General features: G+C 45.8%; 1 long non-coding RNA gene and 1 pseudogene across 2 annotated transcripts; both read right to left on the reverse strand.

The window, feature by feature from the left end:
• Window positions 1-3,008: 3,008 nt before the first annotated feature.
• On the reverse strand, window positions 3,009-3,814 carry LOC144336778 (uncharacterized; annotated as a pseudogene).
• Window positions 3,815-10,436: 6,622 nt separating this feature from the next.
• LOC144336950 (uncharacterized) lies at window positions 10,437-18,930 on the reverse strand. Of its 2 annotated transcripts, XR_013409415.1 has the most exons (5): window positions 18,800-18,930; window positions 14,214-14,340; window positions 13,908-14,018; window positions 11,772-13,531; window positions 10,437-10,785 (listed from the first exon to the last, which is right to left on the reverse strand). It is a non-coding gene; the product is annotated as an uncharacterized LOC144336950 (long non-coding RNA). The 2 variants fall into 2 exon arrangements; XR_013409414.1 differs by lacking the exon at window positions 13,908-14,018 and having other exon boundaries at window positions 10,437-11,599; window positions 11,924-13,531.
• Between the last annotated feature and the right edge of the window lie 4,071 nt (window positions 18,931-23,001).

Here is a 23,001-nt window from a genome sequence, read left to right on the forward strand (position 1 = left end):
TATCTAACGGCTTAACCACGGGGTCACGTTGGAAAATTTTTCCAATTGCTTTTGTTTTTCCTACTGAAGATGCATTTGAACGTTCTTGTAGTTTGCAGTTGGCTGGTTCTGATGTTTGGTCCTGAGGAGGCCCAAGTATCCATAGAGGAAGAATCTGAAACCTCAAGCCACTCGAGTGCTGTCTGGGCAGATGGAGACCCCAACCCAAGGGCCACTGACGGACTCAGCATGGGCGCAGGGCCACCCGACGCAATGGGCCACATATTTGCCGGTTACAAAACAACATAAGCACACACACCCAGGTGTGCACACACGCTCTGTACACATCTGTCCCTGTCAACACCAGCACACACCCCCAGGTGTGCACACACGCACTCTACACGCTCACGTCTGTCCATGCCAACAATAGCACACACCCCGAGGTGTGCACACACGCTCTGTACACATCTGTCCCTGCCAATGCCAGCACACATCCCCAGGGTGTGCACACACATTCCATACGCGCTCACATCTGTCCCTGCCAACGCCAGCATACACCGCCAAGGTGTGCACACACGCTCTGTACACACTCACATCCCTCCCTGCCAATATGAGCACACATTCCCAGGGATGCACACAGGCTCTGCACATACTCATGTCTGTCCCTGCAGCCTGAGTCAAACGGTCACAGAGAGGCAGAGGAGGAGGAAGAAGGATGCGATGGGCACTAAGGTCCTGGGCCGGTTCCCCTCCCTACCTCGGGAGAGACCCCTCATGTGATCCTGCCATCACTCACCCTTCCGCCTCCATCCTCCATCCTCCCACAGGGATCAGGAGGATGCCCACTGCACAGAGCTGTGATGAGCATGAACAGAAGATGGCAGGAGCTCACGCCAAGGTGCTGAGCACGGGGCCTACGGAGTGTTTCTTTCTGCTGTGACTGACATCATCAAAGAAGAGACTGACACAGCTTCTGCAGAGAATGTCACTTGCTGAGAAACTGAAACGTGTGACCTAGAAGCCTGTGAAGGTCTAAGAACAAACCAACAAACCAAATGGTTTTGTTTGTTTTTCAAACACCATAGCCTGTTTTTTTCTTTTTTTTTCATGCTCTACCTTGGGTATCATTTAGTTAAATTTCAAAGTAAGTCCAGTAAATACACAAAATCACAGGACTGAGCATGGAGCATTGTTTCACTTCATGTCCTCCAGCCTTTAGGACACATTAAGGAAAGACATGATTCCAGGATTCCCATTAGAAAGGCTGCCCTGAGGCACCTGCTGGGGCAGCCAAATTGCAGCTGTTGATGCTGCCCCCAAGCTGCTTGGATGAAGCAGAAGATTCCGGAGGTCTCCTCTCTTCTGCCCCTTGTCCAGGAGAGAAGGTGGGGGGAGAAAAGTGAGAGAAGATAGGAAGAAGGAGAGGGGAAGGAGGGAGAGAGGAGGGGGGAAGGAGGGAGAGAGGAGGGGGGAGGGAGGGATGGGGGAGGGAGGGAGGAGGGGCATGTTCCATCCACCAAGGCAGCTACACTGCAGAGAGAATGGAGGGTGTGTTGCCTCTCAGGACAGCAAGTTCAAGCTGTTTATAATTGTTAGCGTAAACAGTGACCAGCTGAGGACAGGGCTGTCATTGGAGTTGACGTTTTATTTTCATAGTTGATATTGGGGACCTGGACCTAAAGCACCGTGCCTTGCCCTTTTGCCAGATGGGCCTATGCTTCTCTATACTTGAGTCTATTTGACTAAATACCCGATATTGACTAGGAATTATGACGTGTAGGATACCCCTTACCACAGTAACGTCAAACTCATGTTCTAAATGCAATTTGTTCAGGGACTGGCTTCTAACACTGGGTGGGAATGTTAAGCTCAGTCCAGTTCAATTCAGTAAGCATTTATCAAGAAACTCCTAGACCAAGAGCTCTGTTAGACACTGGGTATGGGGTGATAGGGATACGAAGATGTGGAATTAGAACTCGAGAAGCTCAAATGCTTCCATTTAATTCCCTAATGCAATTACTAAGCTTCAACCTGATGGCTGTAATGTCTAAATTCACTTTTTCTTTATTCCAGTTCTACATAACAAAGCATAAATAATCACAGAGGAATGATTCTGTGTTGGACTATTCAGTGTACAGAGAAGAGCATTCTGACCAGCGTGAGACACTGTCTCCATTCCCAGGGATCCCGTGAGGTGGCTGCACGGAGCACACGCGTGAAGATTCAGGAGCACGAGCGTCAGGTGGTGGGAGGGGCACGGAGACAGCACCAGAAAGATGCCTGCCCAGGGGCCGCTGCAGCCGGGCTGGCCGGGAAGGTCACGGGAGTGGGCACAGGCATCTCCCTCCAGCCACACTTGGTTTTCAAGAGGACACATGCAGGGAAGGGGATGACACCGAAATGCTGTGGCGCTGGGGGAAGGAGAGGAGGGACACAGGGCCAAGGGATGGCCACCATCCCTTGCGTCCCTGCCCCTATGAACGCTGCCAAAATCAGCCCCAACGGGGAGAAGTGAGATGGGTGAAAGAGGTGGACAGACTTGGCTTCCATGGAATTCACAGATTCCAGTCATTAAAAATCCCTTCTGAGTTTTCATCTGGAAAACTTTGCAAATGTATTTAGTGACAAGAGGCAGAAGATGAAGCCAACACAGTTGGGCTCAAACCGCCGCCCTTCTCCTCTCTGCATCCAGGACCCGCCCTGAGCCCCTGAGTGCGAGGACCCGGAGCTGCCCAGCCCAAGGGAGCGGCCCCTGACCAGAAGAGGGAGACGCACAGCGGGGACCCCAGCACGTGGATGGCAGGATCTGTGCTATGTCAGTCCCAGGGCCCCAAGCAGAGAAGGCCTGGGGCTCCCAGCTGAAGTTTTGCTGTCTCCTCTGTCACCAAAGTCGAGAAGGACTGAGTGAGACCAACGTCGGACCTGCTGGCTCCTCGGTGGCTGCCGATGTGGCCCTCAGGCTGCGGGTGAAACCCTCTAGGGAAGCCGAGACTGTGGCTAGAATCACAGCCACGAGTGTTCCAGGGGCCCTAAAACACAAGCGCAGCCTGAGGAAGGCAGCGCCCGCTCAGATCCCCGTCCAGGCTTGTGTGCCACACTCGAGAGGCACACGGCACCAGAACATGGCACTTTAAGTGACTTTGTGGGGTGTAGGAACACAAAGTGGGGCCTCGAGTGGCTCAGAAGTCACTCCCACCAGCCCACGGGGACCCGGGCGGCCCCTCTGGATGTGGCTGGCGTCTCTCCAGGGCGGGCTCCAAAGTCCTATGGAGGAGGTGAGTGTCGGTCTTGCTCTGAGGAAGGCCCCTGACAAGTATCCTGAACATGCAGGCACACAGCTGGCTGACTCATCTGAAGGAACCTGTTGAGCCACTAGCCAAGGAAGGCTGGAAAGAACTCGACTAACACACGATCCCTGCCCAGGCGCCCACCTGAGCCGCCCACGAGAAAACTAGGGAAGCTGTGAAGACGGAGGTGTGCACGGGGCTGGGAGAACCCTGGGAGAAGCCGCACTGCGGACAGGGAGGGACGGAGGGTTGGGCCCCACAAGCAAACGAGGGAGGCGCTCAGTGCCATGAAGACCCCGCTGCACCCACAGCTGCAGGCCTGGCTGGCAGCACGACCGTGGCTTCAGGTGCCGGCCCAGGAGCACGTGTGTTTGGCAGGAGCTGCCCTCCTGGAGCCGCACTACGGGTACCGTCATTTTAGAGGCAGGTACCTGATATCAAGGATGACAATCCACCATGCCACCCTGAATTACAGCCATGTCCTCAGCGGGTCACTATTTACGCTGACAATTACAAAGAGTTTGAACTCGCTGTCCCAAGAGGCAACAAGCCCTTCATTATCACGGCCGAAGCCTCTGTGCGGCCCTCCTCCCCCTGCGCTTCCCGTCGGGGCAACCTGAAGTCCCATGACAGTGACTCAGAGCCAGCCCAGTAGCTTCAGTGCAGGAAAAATCACAAAAACTCAAACACATCCTAAACATGGGCAGTTGGTAGGAGCTGATTCCTAAATTAAACCTGTTCAGAGGCTTTCTGGGCTAGCACAGCTCTGATAACAGGCTTGCGCTTTTTGCTCCCCCTGAAGGGCGGCGAGGAGGCCGGACTCTGCCATTCTGCAGGCTCCGATACGTGGAGCCTGCCCTGTGGCATCGGTGGCCTGTGCCAGACAGTGTGACCGTCGCCCGCAGTGAACACTCGGCACAGCAGAGCAGGCTTGGGGAAGAACAGAAAGTGACCTCTAAGCCTGCAGAAGACACTAAGCCACACATGGCCTCATGCGCACTGCGTGTCAATCACAGCCGAAGCAGGAATGAGCTCTTAATAGTTCCACTAAATGCAAAGGTCGCCTTGGAAAACCGTGTGAACCTTTCTGACTACCCACAGGTAGGTAGCTACTGCCTGAGACATGAAGGTAAAGAATTCACCTGAAACTGCATATTATAAAACTTATTTTTAAATGATGGCGCTTAATTTGAAAGACTCCCAAAGAATACTGCATTAGAAAGTGACAGAGTGAAACCGTGAAGCTGACCACAGGAGTCCCTGGAAATTTCACCAAATGTTGCGTCAAAACTGGGAAACAGAAGAACCGCACCTGATGAAACATTCGATTAATCACTCGAGTCCTCCCCACATACGAAGCTATGTTAAAAAGTGTTCCAAAGGTGGAGAGGATGTTATTTGTTCCGATTTCACAGGGGATGTACACCACCCCTGCAATATGGTTCCTAACATCCAGGGGGCGAGAGGATGATATTAGTCTCAATATTGCAGGAGGTGTACACTCCCTAGTGACATTGTTCCTAATATCCAGGGAAGTAGAGGAAGATGTCACTCCCAATAGAGCAGGGAGTGTACACCCCTTCTGTGACATTGCTCCTAACAGCCAGCGGGGGAGAGGAAGATATTACTCCCAGTATTGCAGGGGATGTACACCCCCTTGTGATATTGTTCCCTATATCCTGGGAGGGAGACGATGATACTCGTGGCAATATCGCAGGGGGTGTACATATCCACTGTGATATTGTTCCGAATATCCAGAGGGAGAGAAAATGATGTGACTCCCAATATCACAGGGTATGTACATCCTCCTGTGATATTGTTTCTTGTATTCAGGGAGAGAGGATGATATTACTCCCAATATCGCAGTGGTTATACACAACTCCTGCGATATTGTTCCTAATATCCCAAAAGGGAGAGCAACATATTTCTCTCAATATGGCAGGGGGTGTACACCTCCTTTGTAATATTGTTATTAATATCCATGATGGGAGAGGATGATATGACTCCCAATATCGCAAGAAATGTACAGTAGCCTGTGATACAGTTCCTAACATCTAGGTGGGGAGAGGATGATATTACTTCTCATATCGCATAAGGTGTAAATCTCCTTTGATATTTTGCCTACAATCCTGAGGGGAGAGGGTGATATTGCTCCCAATATCGAAGAAGGCATACACCCCCCTGTGACACTACACCCAATATCCACGTTGGAAGACGAAGACATTATGCCCAATATCGCAGGGGATGTACACCCACCCTGGGATATTGTTCCTTATATTGAGAGGGGGAGAAGATGCTATTGCTCCCAATAACACAGGGGCTGTGGCGGTACACCCCTCCTGTGATATTGTTCTTAATATCCTAGGGAAGCGAGGATGATACTACACCCAATATCGCAGGGGGTGTACACCCACCCAGTGATATTGTTCTTAATGTACTCCACCTCCCACCACCAGGGATATCGGTCCTAATATCCAGGGGAAAAGAGGATAACGTTATGCCCTATATCACAGGGGAGTGTACACACCCTCTGTGATGTTGTTCCTAGTATCCAAAGGTAGAGACGATGATATTACTGGCCATATCGCAGGGGGTGTACACCCTTCTGTGATACTGTTTTTGACATTCAGTAGGGGAGAGGACAACATTAATCCTAATATCACAGAAGGTGTACAGACCCCTGTGATGTAGACCCTAATGTACAGGGGAAAGACAAGACTATTGCTCTCAATATCACAGGGGCTGTAACCACTCTGCCCCCGGTATATTGTTCCTAATATGCAGCGGGGAGGAGGCTCATAGTACTCCCAATACCCGAGAAGATGCACACACACCTGTGATAGACTTCCTAATATCCAGCGGGAAAGAGGCTGATTTTACTTTCGATATTGCAGTAGGTGTACACAGCCCCCAACCCTAGGATATCGTTCTTAATATCCAGGCGGGAAGAAGATGACATGGCTGACAATATCGAAGTGGGTGGACACTTCTTCAGTGATATGGTTCCTCTTATTCAGGGGGTGAGTGGATGATACTACTGCCAATAAAGTAGGAATCATACAGCCACCTTGGGATTTTGTCCTTAATAACCACAGGGGAGAGGTGATATTACTACCAGTATTGCAAGGGGTGTACACCCCTCCTGTGATATTGTTTCTTATATCCAGGAAAGGAGAAGATGGTGTTAGTACCAATATTGAAGGGATGGACAGCTGCCATGGGATATTGTTCTAAAGATACAGGTTGAAAGAAAATGAGATTCCATCTAATATAACAAGGGATGTACACCCCGCCTGTGATATGAATCGTAAAACCTAAAAGAAGAGAGAATGACATTGCTTCCAAAAACACACAGGGTGTACACCCACCCTGTGATATTGTTCCTGTCATCTAAAGGAAGAGATGATGATACTACTCCCACTACCGCCAACCAACTACCACTTCTTTAAGCATCTTGACAACTTTTTGCAGGGAAAACAAGTACACAACCAGCAGGATGCAGAAAATGCTTTTCAAGAGTTCATCCAACCCTGAAAGCACAGAATAAACAAGTTTATTTCTCATTGGCAAAAATGTATTCATTGTAATGGTTTCTTTTCTTTTTTCTTTTTTTTTTTTTTTTTTTTTTTTTTTTTTTTTTTTTGACAGAGTCTCACTCTGTCATCCAGGCCAGAGTGCAAAGGTGCAATCTCGGCTCACCGCAACCTCTGCCTCCTGGGTCCAAGAGATTCTCCTGCCTCAGCCTCTTGAGCAGCTAGGATTACAGACACATGCCACCACTCCCGGCTACTTTTTGTCTTTTTAGTAGAGACGGGATTTCACCATGTTGGTCAGGCTAGTCTCAAACTCCTGACCTCCTGATCCGCCTGCCTCAGCCTCCCAAAGTGCTGGGATTACAGGTGTGAGCCACTGTGCCCAGCCCATTGTAATGGGTTCTATTTTGATTAATAAAGATGTGTTGCAGCCTAGTTATACAAATTTAAAATTCATGGTCCAAAACCACAATTACTTTTGCACCAACCTAATACTTTAAGAATTAAAAGAAGCCTTTATATTAGAGAGCCCATGGATGATAAAATCATAAAGAATATTACAATCTCCATAACCCACAAACTTGGTAACTTAGACAACTGGATGAATTAAAAGACACAATCTATTAATACTAAAACACAGAAGAAATAGGTAATCTATATATATTGATATCTATTAATAAAATGGAATCAATACCTAATAACATTACAGAAAACTTATATATTCCACAAATCTGACATTCTGTCATGTTATTCTAACTGGTGGGATTCAGGGATTTCCATTTTGATAAGAACATAGGTGAGTCTCACACACTTAATTTTAGTGCTCATTGGTCAGAAAAGCCATGTCCACTATAGGATACTGCAGAGCGATGCGTTATGGAGAATTTAGGCAAGATAATATGATTTTCAGAGTTAAAGGAAGACAACCTGATTTATGTACAGTAATTCCTCATAATATCATAGGGGATACCATATTTAAACTTTGGGGTATCCCCAGGTATAATTCTTATTTGAGCCACCTGTGAATTTCAGACACGGAGGCTTCCCAACTTTGGTGGCTTTCAATAAATGTGGAAGTTAACTCACAACCTATTTTGTGGAGGCATAAAATTCAATGAGCACTCATTTAACCTTTTATTTTAAATATTATTTTTGTAAACTTGCATTTCCAATTAGTTGAAATTTTAAACCTGTTTCAGTTATTATCCACTTCCCCCCCCCCCCCCGAGACGGAGTCTTGCCCTGTCACCTAGGCTGAAGTGCAGTGGCATTGTCTCGACTCACTGTAACCTCTGCCTCCCAGGTTCAAGCGATTCTCCTGCCTCAGCCTCCCGAGTTGCTGGGATTACAGGTGCCTGCCACCACACCCAGCTAATTTTTTTATTTTTAGTAGAGATGGGGCTTCCCCATGTTAGTCAGGCTGGTCTTGAACCCCTGACCTTGTGATCTGCCCACCTCCGCCTCCCAAAGTGCTCGGATTACAGGCCTGAGCCACCGCACCCGGCCTCTCCACTCTTTTTAGGTGGAGAGGAGTAAGGGTTTCTTGGAATTAGGAGGAACTCCCATGTACCCAACCCATTTGGGTAAATTTCTTCCTTCAGAGTTTTTCAAATCAGCATCGCCATTGTTAAAGGCCTCCCACATGGTAATAATTGTGCTATAGGGTTTTATAAACATGAAGTCTATGTTTGGCTGAATGAACCTCCTTGCTGTGGCACAAGGGGGCCATAGGTGTTTTCACCAATTATGAAGCGGGTTCACTGTGCAATGGCTACCAACTTTTCTGAGTACAATGAGGCCAAATACATTCATAGATAAATTCCATGAAGTGAATTTATTACTTACAAATAGCAAACAAAAGACAACAGAAGTCTAGGATTCAATATGAACCACTACCACAAGATCAGGAAGGCTACCCAGAGCAGACGGATGGAGTTTTGACTATAAATGCTTCACTCGCACTACAACTGAGGGACCCCAGAAAGCAGCCCACATTGGGTTTTCTCCCAGGATGTGGTTTGCTGGACACAAGCATTAAAGGCCATTCTGTTTCGAGCAGGGACTATAACAGAGCCTGGGCTGTTCTGACCAATGTCACTTGATTATCAGGATATTGCCTTCCCAGCATATCATACAGTAATCTTGAGAACTACCAGTAAGAAAGGGAGGAAAATGGCCCTGCACCCTTAAAACTGAAGGATCAGGATATTTTCTGTGACAGAGGCACAGACAGTAGCGACAGAGTGTTCTTGTGAGCCATCTACTAGTTCTCTTAACTGGAGTGTGGCACCAGACCGCTTTTCTATTTCCTTTCAATGGAAACTATTTCAGAATATTTTGAATTTCTACATCTATAGAGTTGTGGCACATGATCACTGGCAGTGTAGACTCTCTGCATGGTTAAAGGAAAGAGTTCAGAAGCCCATCAACCCACATTGGAGGAGACCACCTAATCCTCCAGAGAGTGTCACTCCATCTTCCTGGGGTTAGCTCCACATGCAGTAAGGCCACTATAACTAAGGCCGTCAGGACTTGCAGTCCGAAGATGAGACTTTTGACATGCTGATAAGCAGCAGTTATAAGAAAAGCCCACACACTGGTCAGGAATTTTTCAATGAAAGCAGCTGAGACACTTCTTCATATGCTTAGGTAGGGGTTAATATCAAACTATTTCTTCCCATTTTCTTTGCTCAGCAGTGCCTGAACCATGAGGCACCATAGATGTACACCTCATCAGGAGGGTGTATGGTACAGCAGCAAGGGGAGCAGCAGCACAAGAAGCAAACAAAGCCACTACTTCTGCTTACATAATAACTATTGTCTTGGAGTGTAAAATAATTAATAATGTTCACATGGCTGCCTAAGCACACAGAGATGGTGACCAGAGCAGATGCAGGGACTACAGAGATACAGCCTGATTCTTGCTAATTAGGACTTAAGTGTTGGCTTATGTGCTGTGCTTTTGTGCATTCATAAGCCAGGGCCTCAAAACGGCCTGCTAAGCACAGGCCAAAGGTCATGCTGGGGTGCAGTTAAACATTGATGTCTAGGAGATGAGAGCATTTTAGTGTGGAAGAAGATGACAACACCTGAAGACCACAAAACACTGTGCAGACCAAAAGGAACGCCCATCGTCAGCTCATGGTTCTGACCCAGGTGACTGCTGATGTGTTACGGAACAGTCAGCCCACAGCAGGTAGGTCAAGTTGAGCTGGTGCCCTGCATGAGGGCTGATCCATTCCATTCGTGTTGCCAATTGTTTCAATAGCGTCTCATGCACCCCACTGGTGAGGAAGGAATTAGCACCCTATGTTTACTGGTACCGTTAAACACATAACATCTATTACTAAACAGATAAGCCAGACATCAGTTATTAATTACATACAGGAGGATGGTGTAAGCTCCCACAGGACCAAACAGGGATTAACTTGAGCGCAGAGAGTGGTATAACATTAAAAAAGTGAGGATATTCCTTTTTTTTTTTTTTTTTTTTTTTTTTGTTGACACAGAATCTTGCTCTCTCACCCTTGCTGGAGTGCAGTGGTGTGATCTCGGCGCACTGCAAGCTCCGTCTCCCGGGTAAACTGTATGTACTTAGGAATTAATACCAACTCATTATTAGCAAAAAATAAATATCTTTACATCAAGAGTAGTTTTTCATTTAATAAAAATAGGTGGGATGTGTATAATGGACAAGGGATAATCAAAATTTGCCAAATGAGGCTAGTAAGACAATCCCAAGAATTCACAATCATTATTCACTGGTCCATTAATCACAGGACAACACATACAAATGAAACTTACCTGACCGGGTGCAGTGGCTCATGCCTGTAATCCCAGCACTTTGAGAGGCCGAGGCAGGCAAATCATGAGGTCAGGAGTTCAAGACCAGCCTAGCCAACATGGTGAAACCCTGTCTCTACTAAAAATACAAAGAATTAGCTGGATGTAGTGGCGTTTACCTGTAGTCCCAGCTACTCGGAAGGCTGAGGCAGGAGAATCGCTTAAACCCAGGGGGCGGAAGTTGCAATGAGCCGAGATCGCACCACTGCACTCCAGCCTGGGCAACAGAGTGAGACTCCATCTCAAAAACAAATAATAATGAAATAAAAAAATTAAACTTACCTACATATTAGAAAAACGTCCAAATTCAACCATGAATCCAGCACATTATCAAATGAAGAGACAAAAATTCTACCAACAGACTTAAGAAAATATCATTATCTATGAAATTCAAGTACTACTGCTTAAAGAACATTTACAGAACTCTCACCTCAAAGGTTTCCCTGCAAAACAAGGTGAAATGCATACTCAAGACTCTTTAAGAATGGGCCACTGATAAAAACAATATACTTGTAACTTGTGTAACATTTCATAGATTTTTTTCAAGCACTGCACGATAATTAATTTGCATCAGGCTTTCCAAATTAGAAAAGCTTCACTTATAGAACTTCTTTCCAGTGGGAGTTTTCACACGGCTTTTCAAGTAAATGTTAAAACTGAAACTATTCTTGCAGTTTCTAAACTGTTAGTTTTAATCTTGTGTACGTTCTTGTATTTACAAGGTCCAGCCAGCTACAGCGTGCATTTTCATATGTCCTGGAGTGGGTATGAGAGAAATGAAACACTCAAACATTTTGGACATTCATAGGGTTTTTCTCAGGAATGAGCTGATGTCTTCAAATGGAACTAATACAACCGAAGGCCTTACCATAAATTTAAATTCAAAAGCCTTTTCTCCACTCTGAGCCCTCCCAAATCTTCAGGAAAATCTGAAGGCTTGACCACATTTCCTACATTCTTTTTTTTTTTTTTTTTTTTTTTTTGAGACGGAGTCTCGCTCTGCCGCCCAGGCTGGAGTGCAGTGGCCGGATCTCAGCTCACTGCAAGCTCCACCTCCTGGGTTCACGCCATTCTCCTGCCTCAGCCTCCCGAGTAGCTGGGACTACAGGCGCCCGCCACCGCGCCCGGCTAGTTTTTTTTTTGTGTATTTTTTAATAGAGACGGGGTTTCACCGTGCTAGCCAGGATGGTCTCGATCTCCTGACCTCATGATCCGCCCGTCTCAGCCTCCCAAAGTGCTGGGATTACAGGCTTGAGCCACCGCGCCCGGCCAATTTCCTACATTCTTAAGGTTTCTCTGCAGTGTGAGCTCTTTCATGTTTATGAGGGAATGGGAAAGAGTAAATGTTTTACCACATTTCTTACATTCAAGGGGCTTTATTTATTTATTTAATTTTGAGATGGAGTCTCACTCTGTCGCCAGGCTGGAGTGCAGTGGCACAATCTCGGCTCCCTGCAACCTCCACCTCCTGGCTTCAAGTGATTCTCCTGCCTCAGCCTCCTGAGTAGCTGGGATTACAAGCATATGCTACCACACCCAGCTATTTTTGTATTTTTAGTAGAGACGAGGTTTCACCATGTTGGCCAGGATGGTCTCGATCTCCTGACCTCGTGATCCGCATGCATAGGGCTTCCCCCCAACCCCCCGTGGCCTTTTATGTCCTTGAAAAAGAACTAAGACAACTGAAATGTGCCACCATGCCCAGCTAATTATTTTCTGTTTTTGTTTTGAGACGGAGTCTGCCTCTGTCGCCCAAGCTGGAGCACAGTGGTGCGATCTCGGCTCACTGCAAGCTCCGCCTCCCGGGTTCAAGCCATTCTCCTGCCTCAGCCTCCCGAGTAGCTGGCGTAAGCCACCGAGCCCGGCATTATTTTATTTTTTGTAGAGACGGTTTCACCACGATGCCCAGGTTGTTTCACATTGTTTTAATCCAGGCTGGTTATGAACTCCTGGGCTCAAGCAATACACACACCTTGGCCCCCCAAAGTGCTAGGATTATAGGCTGAGTCACTGCACCCAACCTCTATATCATGACTTCTTTAGTGGCGCATAAGGTAACTGGAACGAGTGTGTAGGCTTTACCACATCTCTTACATTCATAGGGTTTTTCTCCAGTATGAATTCTTTCGTGGAGGTGAAGGGAACTGAGGCGACTGAAGGCTTGGTCACATTGTTTACATTCATAGGGTTTCTCTCCAGTATGAGTACTTCTATGGTTACAAAGGGAACTCAAATGACTAAAGGCTTTGCCACATTGTTTACATTCATAGGGTCTCTCTCCAGTATGAATGCTTCCATGGTCATGAAGGGAAGTGGAACAGCTGAAGGCTTTATCACATTTGGTACATCTCTCTCCAGTGTGAGTCCTTTCATGCATCTTAAAACAAGAAAATCTGTGTGTTTTCCCACATTCCTTACATTCGTAGGGTTTCTCTCCAGTGTGAGTTCGTCCATGTATTAGACAAGAACCGGAAACAGTGAACGCTTTACCACATTGTTTACATTTATAGGGTTTTTCTCCTGTGTGAGTTCTCTGATGTCTTTCAACTGAATTGAGAAAATGAAAAGCTTTCCCACATATCGTACATTTATAAGCTGGATTTCCACTGTGCATTATCCTGTGTCTTCTAACACCTGGAACAGAAACAGAGTTTCCCACACTGTTCACATTTATATTGCTTCTGTCCATATGGTTTGTATCCTGAGTGAGCTAGGATGTGCCTATTAAGGAGGGAATGATGTACAAAGACTTTTCCACAAATACTGCATTCACATTATTTTAATCCAGTAGAAATGTTCTCATTCAGATCAAGATTTGGAATGTGGCTGACAACTTGTCCATACTGACTACCTTCTTTGCTTTCATGCAGTCTCTGTGCCATATGATTTCTGTAAAAAAAATGACAAGCACATTATTATTGGTTGGTGTAATAACTTTCTACTCATTCATAGGTCTTCGACTTACACTGCTACCAATACTAGGGAAAATGCATTTTTGTTTTGTTTTGTTTTTGTTTTTGTGCCATGACTGAATTATTTGAAAGTAAATGGGCTACTACTGAAAACACAGCTACCACCTGCATGGCTATGAACAAAATAGTAACATTCATATACACAATTTTGTAATACTATTTTCAAGTAAACTGTTTTCCAAACACTGACTGCTACACTGATGCACGTTACATTTTGGGTGAAATTTTTCTAAAAGGAAATGAATTTCAAGTGACTCTTATTTGCTTTGATTGCTTGTTTTTAAATTCATTACATGCTAAGATTCCATCAGAGGACTTTATTCCCTCTTCTCGGTGCAAATTATCTTGTATCTTTCCCAAGTTTTTTGAAGTGATCTTCAATATTCTGGTCTTTCCATTTTTTCCTAAAATGCAGATACACAAAATTATCATGAATTATTTCAAACTATAGAAACATTACTAGATTTCATGTTCATTGTACACAGTGCCCATGCCTGATTTATTCACCAAATCATTCCCTTGCCCCATTCCAAATCACAAATAGCACTGATGATAGGGAAATACTTCTGTAATTAAGTGAAATGTGTTGTCATTCTTACCTACAGAAGCCAGGTTCCTGTAGGTTTCCTGCATCACTTCTCTGTAGAGATTCTTCTGAGAAGAATCTAGCAAAGCCCATTCCTGCTGGGTAAAGTTCACAGCCACATCCTCAAAAGCCACGGAGTCCTAGAACATTCCACACATGTGGATAGAAGGATGAGTGAGACTGAGAGCACTGGGAATGTATACTCAATTCACAAGCTGTTTACATGATTCTAAAATTTCCAAGCATTTATTCTATGACTTGATTGTCACAACTCTTACTCTGTTCACACATACTCCCTCCCACACAGCAGTACTAACGCTAGAAATGAACTATTCAAAAAGGCAACAGCAAAGTAGAAACACCCATCTCATTAGAGAATCCAGGGAATAAGATTACGATATGCTGCTAGGAGTTACCTTTTAACTTCACTTTGTACATTTCTAGTATCTGTCATACTAAAGTCCTACCTGATGTGCATAAGGGAGTTAATATTATCAGTCCTGAGACTACTTATTCTTAAAAATGCCTGCTCGCAAATTTCAATCTTTGTTTGTATTAGGAACTTGCATTTTGAAAGGGATTCCACTAACCCAAGTAATAAGAATGACTCACTGCATCTAAATGGCTTATGCAGTATATTTTCCAAAACTTCTTCTGCTGAAAGTCTATTATTTTGTGTCACTGCAGTGGTGCTTAGGGAACCAGACACAAAAACACAGTCTGAACACTAAGTGTTCAATGAATTTCCCTGGTAGACAATATTTTACATGTGCTGTCACTTGTTAACAGTGAAAGTGAACCCATTCCACGTGATTACGCCAAGAGAGAATAGGCTTATTAAATTTAATTGAGTAGTAAATAAAACCAATAATTGATATTTAACAATACTAATACAACAATTTTTCAAATTTCTATTGCACAATATGAAGGCAGAAAGGAATAAGAGGAAATAGGACACATGCTTTTTAAAATGACATTAATGTCACCACTTCCAGATGCTATTCCTATGAAACCACATAAATTCCCAAATCAGGTGGTTTTAGGCAAGAAAAACTACTCTTTCATATGTAGTAAAAATGACCAATGTCTAATCATTTTTAGTCATCTAAAAAAAGAGTGATGGCTTGTCTAACATACTTCTAAGACTTTCAAACAAAAATATTCAGGACAGCACAGTGTTAGCAGAGAGATGAGCAAGCAGACCAAAGGAAAAAAAAAGTCTTAATGACCCAGCATCTATATGGAAAGTTGAGGAATGATAGAGTAGGCACTATAGAATAGAAAAATAGGCCAGGCGCGGTGGCTCAAGCCTGTAATCCCAGCACTTTGGGAGGCCGAGACGGGCGGATCACGACATCAGGAGATCGAGACCATCCTGGCTAACACGGTGAAACCCCGTCTCTATTAAGAAATACAAAAAACTAGCCAGGCGAGGTAGCGGGCGCCTGTAGTCCCAGCTACTCGGGAGGCTGAGGCCGGAGAATGGCGTGAACCTGGGAGGCGGAGCTTGCAGTGAGCTGAGATCCGGCCACTGCACTCCAGCCTGGGCGACAGAGCGAGACTCCGTCTCAAAAACAAAAAAAAAGAAAAAGAAAAAGAAATTACATGCACTTTAAAATATGAGGCAAACCAGGCTGGCATCTACTTGGGAAAATGCATTGCATTCTTCTCTATTCCATGAACAATAATCATCTTATTATATATTCAAATACAAAAGATAAAACCAGAATACTTTCAGAAGTCACAGGAAGATTTTTTTTTTAACGAAGGATTAGGCAGAATTTTTTTATGTAAGAAAAAAGTCATAAAGGAACAGACAAACTCAAACATATTAAAATTTAGGGAATAAAAAGAAAATAGAGTGGGCCAGGCGTCGTGGCTTACACCTGTAATCCCAGCACCTTGGGAGGCTGAGGCAGGGGATCACCTGAGGTCAGGAGGTTGAGACCAGCCTGGCCAACATGGCAAAAATCCCGTCTTTTTGTTGTTTGTTTGTTTGTTTATTTGTTTTTGAGACGGAGTCTCGCATTGTCCCTTGGGCTGGGGTGCAGTGGCAAGATCTTGGCTCACTGCAACCTCCACCTCCCAGGTTCAAGCAATTCTCTTGCCTCAGCCTCCCGAGTAGCTGGGATTACAGGTGCCTGCCACCATGCTTAGCTAATTTTTTCGTATTTTTAGTAGAGACAGGGTTTCACCATGTTGGCCAGGCTGCTCTGGAACTCCTGACCTCATGATCCGACCACGTTGGCCTCCCAAAGGGCTGGGATTACAGGCATAAGCCACCGTGCCAGGCCTAAAACCCTGTGTTTACTAAAAATATGAAAATTAGCTAGGTGTGGTGGTGGGTGCCTATAATCCCAGTTACTCAAGAGGCTGACACAGGAGAATCACTTGAACTTGGGAGGCGGAGGTTGCAGTAAGCAGAGATGGCGCCACTGCACTCCAGCCGGGCTACAGAGCAAGACAGCATCTCCAAAAAACAAAAAACAACACTCAGACACCCAGATAAGAGGATACACATGTGGCCACTGTCATAAATTCTTCATCAAGCTACAAGAGGGGAACTGACATTTTGGTGAATCTTTATAAATCATCAATTTATCTATCACACTTTTATTTCACCAGTAGCATTTACAAAGCTAAGTCCTACAATTCCATTTGAAATTACCCTTAAAAAGAACAGAACTTTAAAACTTACTACACTCACTCTGGGGAAGAAATAAATACGAATTTTTAGCAAATGAAATACATCATTTTACCTAGCCTCTTTGGAAATAGTATTTTTATCTTTCAAGCTGTACTGACAAAATGTATCTTACAGTCAGTGAAAACCTGAAACTCAAATAAGCGGACAAGCCTTTTCAAGGTAACAAACTCAGGGAGAGGCAGTGCTGACTTCAACGCAGACCTTTCTAAGTGTCACGGCAGGCCATTCTATCCCTTAGGACACCCATCTTGTTCAGTAAAGTACTCAATGACCACCTAGGAGGCACTGGCACTGCTCTTTGTCCTCCTGTGTGCCTTAAGTGCATTTTAATATTCAGGTTCTTGCACATCCTCTCTGGGGTGGGTTTTCCTTGTCCTTTGGGATGGTTTTTCTCTCTTCACAAGTCTGAGACAAGCTAGAGAGCAGAAATCATTTCTGCCTTTTCCTCTCAATATCAGCATCCAATTGGCAAACCATCAATGTGTCTTCGAGGAATAAAAACTCAGGCTGGAGGAATAATTTTAATGACCTAACATTGTAGGTCATGACATTACATTGTATTGTCCATTACTTTTAATGTCCTAAAATTTTAATGACCCTAAGGGGTCACCATTTTAGATGAAACTATACCAGGAGATTCCTCTAAGGCCAAGAGCATCCAGCTGCTCCCCTGAGAGACTCTACCCCCTACCTCAGGCTGTCCTTGGGGATGAGATGACCCTGGGGCTGATACTCACTAGACCCTCCAATAGACATGGCCACTGTGGGTATCCTGGGTCATCCCCAGACAGTTCTAAAATGCCAGGACTAGGAAAAGACAGGAGAGTGGCTGAGGACACAACACCCTGTCAGGTTTTCACGGGGGAACCTCAACCTAAAGACATTTTGGTAATATGTACACTTAGGAAAGATGAAAAGAAGAGAGGCACAAAGATTTTTTTTACAGTAGAGTGTCAGATGATTTATTCTCCCCTTTCCTCTCATGTAAAATGTTTGGAAACAGAAAAATATTTTGGCCAAGGTGCCTCACGCCTGTAATCCCGGCGCTTTAGGAGGCCGAGGAGGGTGATCAATTAAGGTCAGGAGTTCGAAACCAACCTAGCCAACATGGCGAAACCCTGTCTCTACTAAACATACAAAAATTAGCTGGACGTGGTGGTGGCGCCTATAAGCCCAGCTACTTGGGATGCTGAGGCAGGAGAATCGCTTGAACCCGGGAGTCAGAGGTTGCAGTGAGCTGAGACTGCACCATTGCACTCCAGCCTGGCGACAAGGTGAGACTCTGTCTCAAAAAAAAAGAAAAAAAAAAAAAAATATATATATATATATATATGTGTGTGTGTATATATGTGTATATATATGTATATATATGTGTGTGTATATATATGTATGGTTTGCTTCCTCATTCACCTTATCAAAGCCTCTCATTTACGCCCCTCCCGTGGACCCCAAACCACAAACCATGACTGCGGTACCCGTTTATGAATCGCGTTTGCTCAAACACGCTGTTTAACGTTTTAACAAAGCCTCAGGTTAATTTTAGGGGGAGAAAGGTGGGACCGGAAGCTCCATGAACCACAGTTTCTCCCACGCTGGAACCACGCACACCGAGTCGGGGCTCTCCCGGATCACCCTCCCGTGGTCACCGCACTACCTGGGTGGGGGAGGCGCGGGGTTCCGGAGAGGGCTCCGGCCGGCGGAAGGGGCGCCCGCAGGTACAGACAGGACGCAGGGGTCCCGCTGCCCTCGCCGCCCGGCCCTGCGCAGAAAGTGACTGAGGCCCAGCTGCGCCGCGGCGACTCGGTCCGCAGGTTCCGCAGCCCATGGCTGGTTCCAGCAGGTTTCACCCAGCCCTCTTCCCCACTTCCGGAAGCCAGGCGCAGTCCACTCACCGTTCCTCGGCTTCCCGGGTGTCCCGGCGTCAGCTAGGGATGGCCCAATACCCGCAGGTCACAGGGTGGCCGAGGCTGCTGCAGAGCCACCGGGCCTCCCAGAGCCAGGAAGTAGCAGCGGAGACTCACAGGAAGAGCCTACTGTGGCGAAGGCCAGACAAAGCGCCCGCCAGCCGGATCCCGGAAGCCGCCCTCTCCTTTCCGGCGGCGCGCCTGATTGACGGGTCCCCACTCCAGCGTCCCTGATTGTATGGGGCTTCAGGCCCCGCCCCCTCAGGCCCTGAGTGACAGGAGATTGCGATCTCACGTGAGGCTGGATGAGGCCAGAATGACCGTTTTGGCCTAGCGGTTTATAAGGGGTGCGTCCTTCCTGCGCTGGGATCTGACCACTCAAGGAGCACATTCGCATTTAACCTTGTATACAAGATTATAGCTATTTTGCATAATAAGATATAAAATTGCAAGCAATATAATGGCAATTCTGTAACTGCCCAGTGGGTTCATCTTGCCCGCTACCTCGATGGAGCCGGTTTCTCAAGACGGGGGGAATAGCAATAGAGAAGGAGTAATTCACGCAGAGTCGGCTGTGCGGGAGACCAGAGATTTGATTTTTATTTTATTTTATTTTATTTTATTTTATTATTTCTGAAACAGAGTCTTGCTCTGTCGCCCAGGCTGGAGTGCAGCCTCGGAGTTCTATGATTATTCAAATCAGTCTCCCTGAGCATTTGGGGATAAGAGTATTTAGAAAGTTTATTTTGCCAAGGTTGGGGATGCTTGTGCATGACACAGCCTCAGGATGTCCTGATGACAGTTGCCCAAGGTGGTCAGAGCACAGCTTGGTTTTGTTGGAGATAAATGCTGGGTGACGCAAAGTGAAACCAGCACCTAAGCAAAAGTTTTCTCAGCAACGCAATTTACCTCTGCGGAAGCGTGCTGCTCGCATCAATCACAATCGCAAGAGCACACGGAACAAAGGAAAGCAGGGGTTTTTATTCCTAATGCAATCCCTACCTCTGGCATGGGCTGGGGCCAGACCTCAAGATCTAAACTGACCCCGTTGGCTATTTGTGAATACTTTCCCAAATAAGGAAGGGGGAAGGGAGTCGTGAGTTACAACGGTGGGACGTGTGGTTTGGAAGGGAGAAATGGGTGCAGAGCAGGTAACCAAGGGAACAGATGTGAGTGATTGGTTAGAACTGACGGGGGGGGGGAAGGTTGTTTACAGTAACAAAGGGCAAGGAGGCATGGAGAACAAGAAAGTTGAGTTCGAGAACAAAACACAAGAACGTTAACTTGCCAAACCTTGGAAGAGAAACTGACTGTATCTGACAGTTTTACACATTTTAGGGAGACAGGAGACATCAATCAACATATGTAAGATGAACACTGGTTTGATCCGGTACAACTTGAAGCAAAAGTGGGTCAACTCAAAGCCAGGAAGGGGCTTCCAGGTCACAGGTAGGTGAGAGAGGAACGGTTGCATTCTTCTGAGTTTCTGATGAGCCTTTCCAAAGGAGGCAACAAGATATGCATTCTTCTCAGCCAGCAGCGGATGACTTTGAATAGAATGGGAGGCAGGTTTGCCCTAAGCAGTTCCCAGATTGACTTTTCCCTTTATCTTAGTGATTTGGGGGGCCCAAAATATTTTCCTTTCCAATTTCCCCCTTTTCTTTTAAAAATATTTTGGAGAAAGCATTTTAGAAGAAAATCAGTCTCTGGTGGCAGGTTTTGTCTAATTTCTCAAGGAGTAGCTGGGATTACAGGTGCGTGAAACCCCGCCTGGCTAATTTTTTTTTTTTTTTTTTTTGGTAGAAACCGGGGTCTCCCTCGGTTGCCCAGGCTGGTCTCTGGTGCCCAAGGCGGGGATCCCCATAATCTCTACAAATAATCCAGTGAAAGAACACCAGAGCATGGAAAGCTGAGGACAACCGACGACAACGGACTCCCGAGTAGGTTTTCACTTCAAGCTCTAGGGTAAGGAGGGCGCTTGGGGAATTCCAGGGAAACCTCGGGAAAATGTGGGTCGAGCTGAAAGTAAGTTCGCTAATTACTTAAGCATTGTGCAGCAGTTACTGCGCCGCGGAGGGGTAATTGTCAGTACCCAAAATCTCACATCTTTGTTCCGTCTGGTAGACAAGTATTCTCCTTGGTTCCCAGAATATGGAATCATGAATGTAGAAGATTGGGACAAGGTGGGATCAGACTTAAAACGAGCACAACAAGAGGGCCGCGATATTCCCATCTCTGCTTGGTCTGTGTGGTCTGCAATTAAAACAGCCCTGGAGCCCTTCCACACTGAGGAGGAGGAGAATTTTCAGGATGACATAGCAAAGTTGAATAATCAGGAGTCTAATTATCAGCTAAGTGAACTATGACAGTCTCGTTTAAAAAAGGGCGAGAAACGGGAAGGTATGTATGCTAATCTCCAAAGACTTATAAAAGAAACTGTGCCACCTACTGCACCTTTAGGGGAAGGTCTGGAATGGCCATCCCCAGGCCAGCCTCGTGAATATTTGGAAGGGGAGCCTGAGACCCGCGCCTTGCCGCTCCCATTGTTGCAGGCCCCGCCAGTAACTATGGCGAAGGGAAGCTTCAGGCTTGTCCAACAGCCAATTAGGATGAGGGAATGATCTAGGCTTGCCCACCTGTTAATTATGGTAGAGGAGTGCTGCGAGCGGGTCCAAATACAAATTATGGCACAGGGACAATCCAGGCATCCATTCGCCAGGCACAAGAAATGGGAGATTCGAATGCTTGGCAGTTTCTAGTAATTATTTCACCAGCTGAGGAGGCTAGAGAACTTGTTCAAGCATGCTGGGAGCCATTTCCTTTTAAAATATTAAAAGACTTAAAGCAAGCAATTGGACAATATGGGCCAAATTCCCCTTATGTTCATTCCTTGTTACAATGTGTGGTTTATAACAGACATTGAATACGTATGGATTGGGAGGCATTCGCCCGATCCACCCAGTCCCCCTCTGAATTTCTCCAATTGAAAACCTGGTGGACGGATGAAGCAACAAATCAGGCAGAAATGCTCAAGCCCAATGTCCCGTTAATATCACACCTGATCAATTGCTTGGAATCAGACAGGCATGGGGTACTCTAAATCAACAGATGGTAATGGGTGATGAGGCTGTTGATCAGCTCAGAACTACATGCTTAAGAGCCTGGGACAAAATTCATGACCCTGCTACTGCTTATCCTTCTTTTCACACATTTCAACAGGGTCCAAGGGAGCCTTATCCTGATTCTATCGCCCGTTTGCAGGATGCGGCTCAAAAGGCTATTTCCAATTCTCATGCCAAGAAAGTGATCGTTCAGCTGCTTGCTCATGAAAATGCTAATACAGAATGTCAGGCAGCAATTAGAACTATTAAGAGAATGGCAGATCTAAATGAGGAAAAAACTTTAAGTGAATACATTAAAGACTGCGATGGCATTGGGGGGCAGTTATATAAGGCCAGCCTCCTTATATAAGGCCAGGGGGAGAGAAGGAGATGCTATTACTCCCCATATTGTGGGGGGTTTCTCACCCCCTGTGATGTGGATTGTAACAGTGAGGGGGAGAGAGAGGATCGCTATTACTCTGCTTTACGATGTGGATCTTAATAATTATTCCCCCCTGAAATGTGTGTCCATTATTAGCAGTCTCTTTTGTTCATGATATTAGGAACAATTTCACAGGTTATGTGTACACAGCCTGCGATGGGAGAAAGATTACCATCCTCTGCACCTCCCGATATTAGGAACCATATCACACAATGGGTGTACACTTTTTCGGTGATTTTGGGTAATGTCTTCCTATTTTTCCCTGAATATTCGGAGACATATCACAGGGCGGCTGTACACCCAAACTCTCTTGGCAGGAACATCATACTTTACCTACTGGAAATTAGGAGCAATATCACAGACTGGGTGTGAAGCCACTGTCATACTGGAAGTAATATCATGCTCTCCCCCCAAGTTATGAGGAACAATATCACAGGGGGGTGTGTACCTTCTCCGATAGTGGGAGTAGTATCATCATCTCTTCCTTTAGATGACAGGAACAATATCACAGGGTGGGTGTACACCTCGTGTGTTTTTGGAAGCAATGTCATTCTCTCTTCTTCTAGGTTTTCGGATTCATATCACAGGCAGGGTGTACACCCCTTGTTGTATTGGAGGAAGTCTCATCCTCTTTCAACCTGCATCTT

This window comes from Macaca mulatta, chromosome 19 (assembly GCF_049350105.2).
Source record: "Macaca mulatta isolate MMU2019108-1 chromosome 19, T2T-MMU8v2.0, whole genome shotgun sequence".
Taxonomy (NCBI): Eukaryota; Metazoa; Chordata; class Mammalia; order Primates; family Cercopithecidae; genus Macaca; species Macaca mulatta.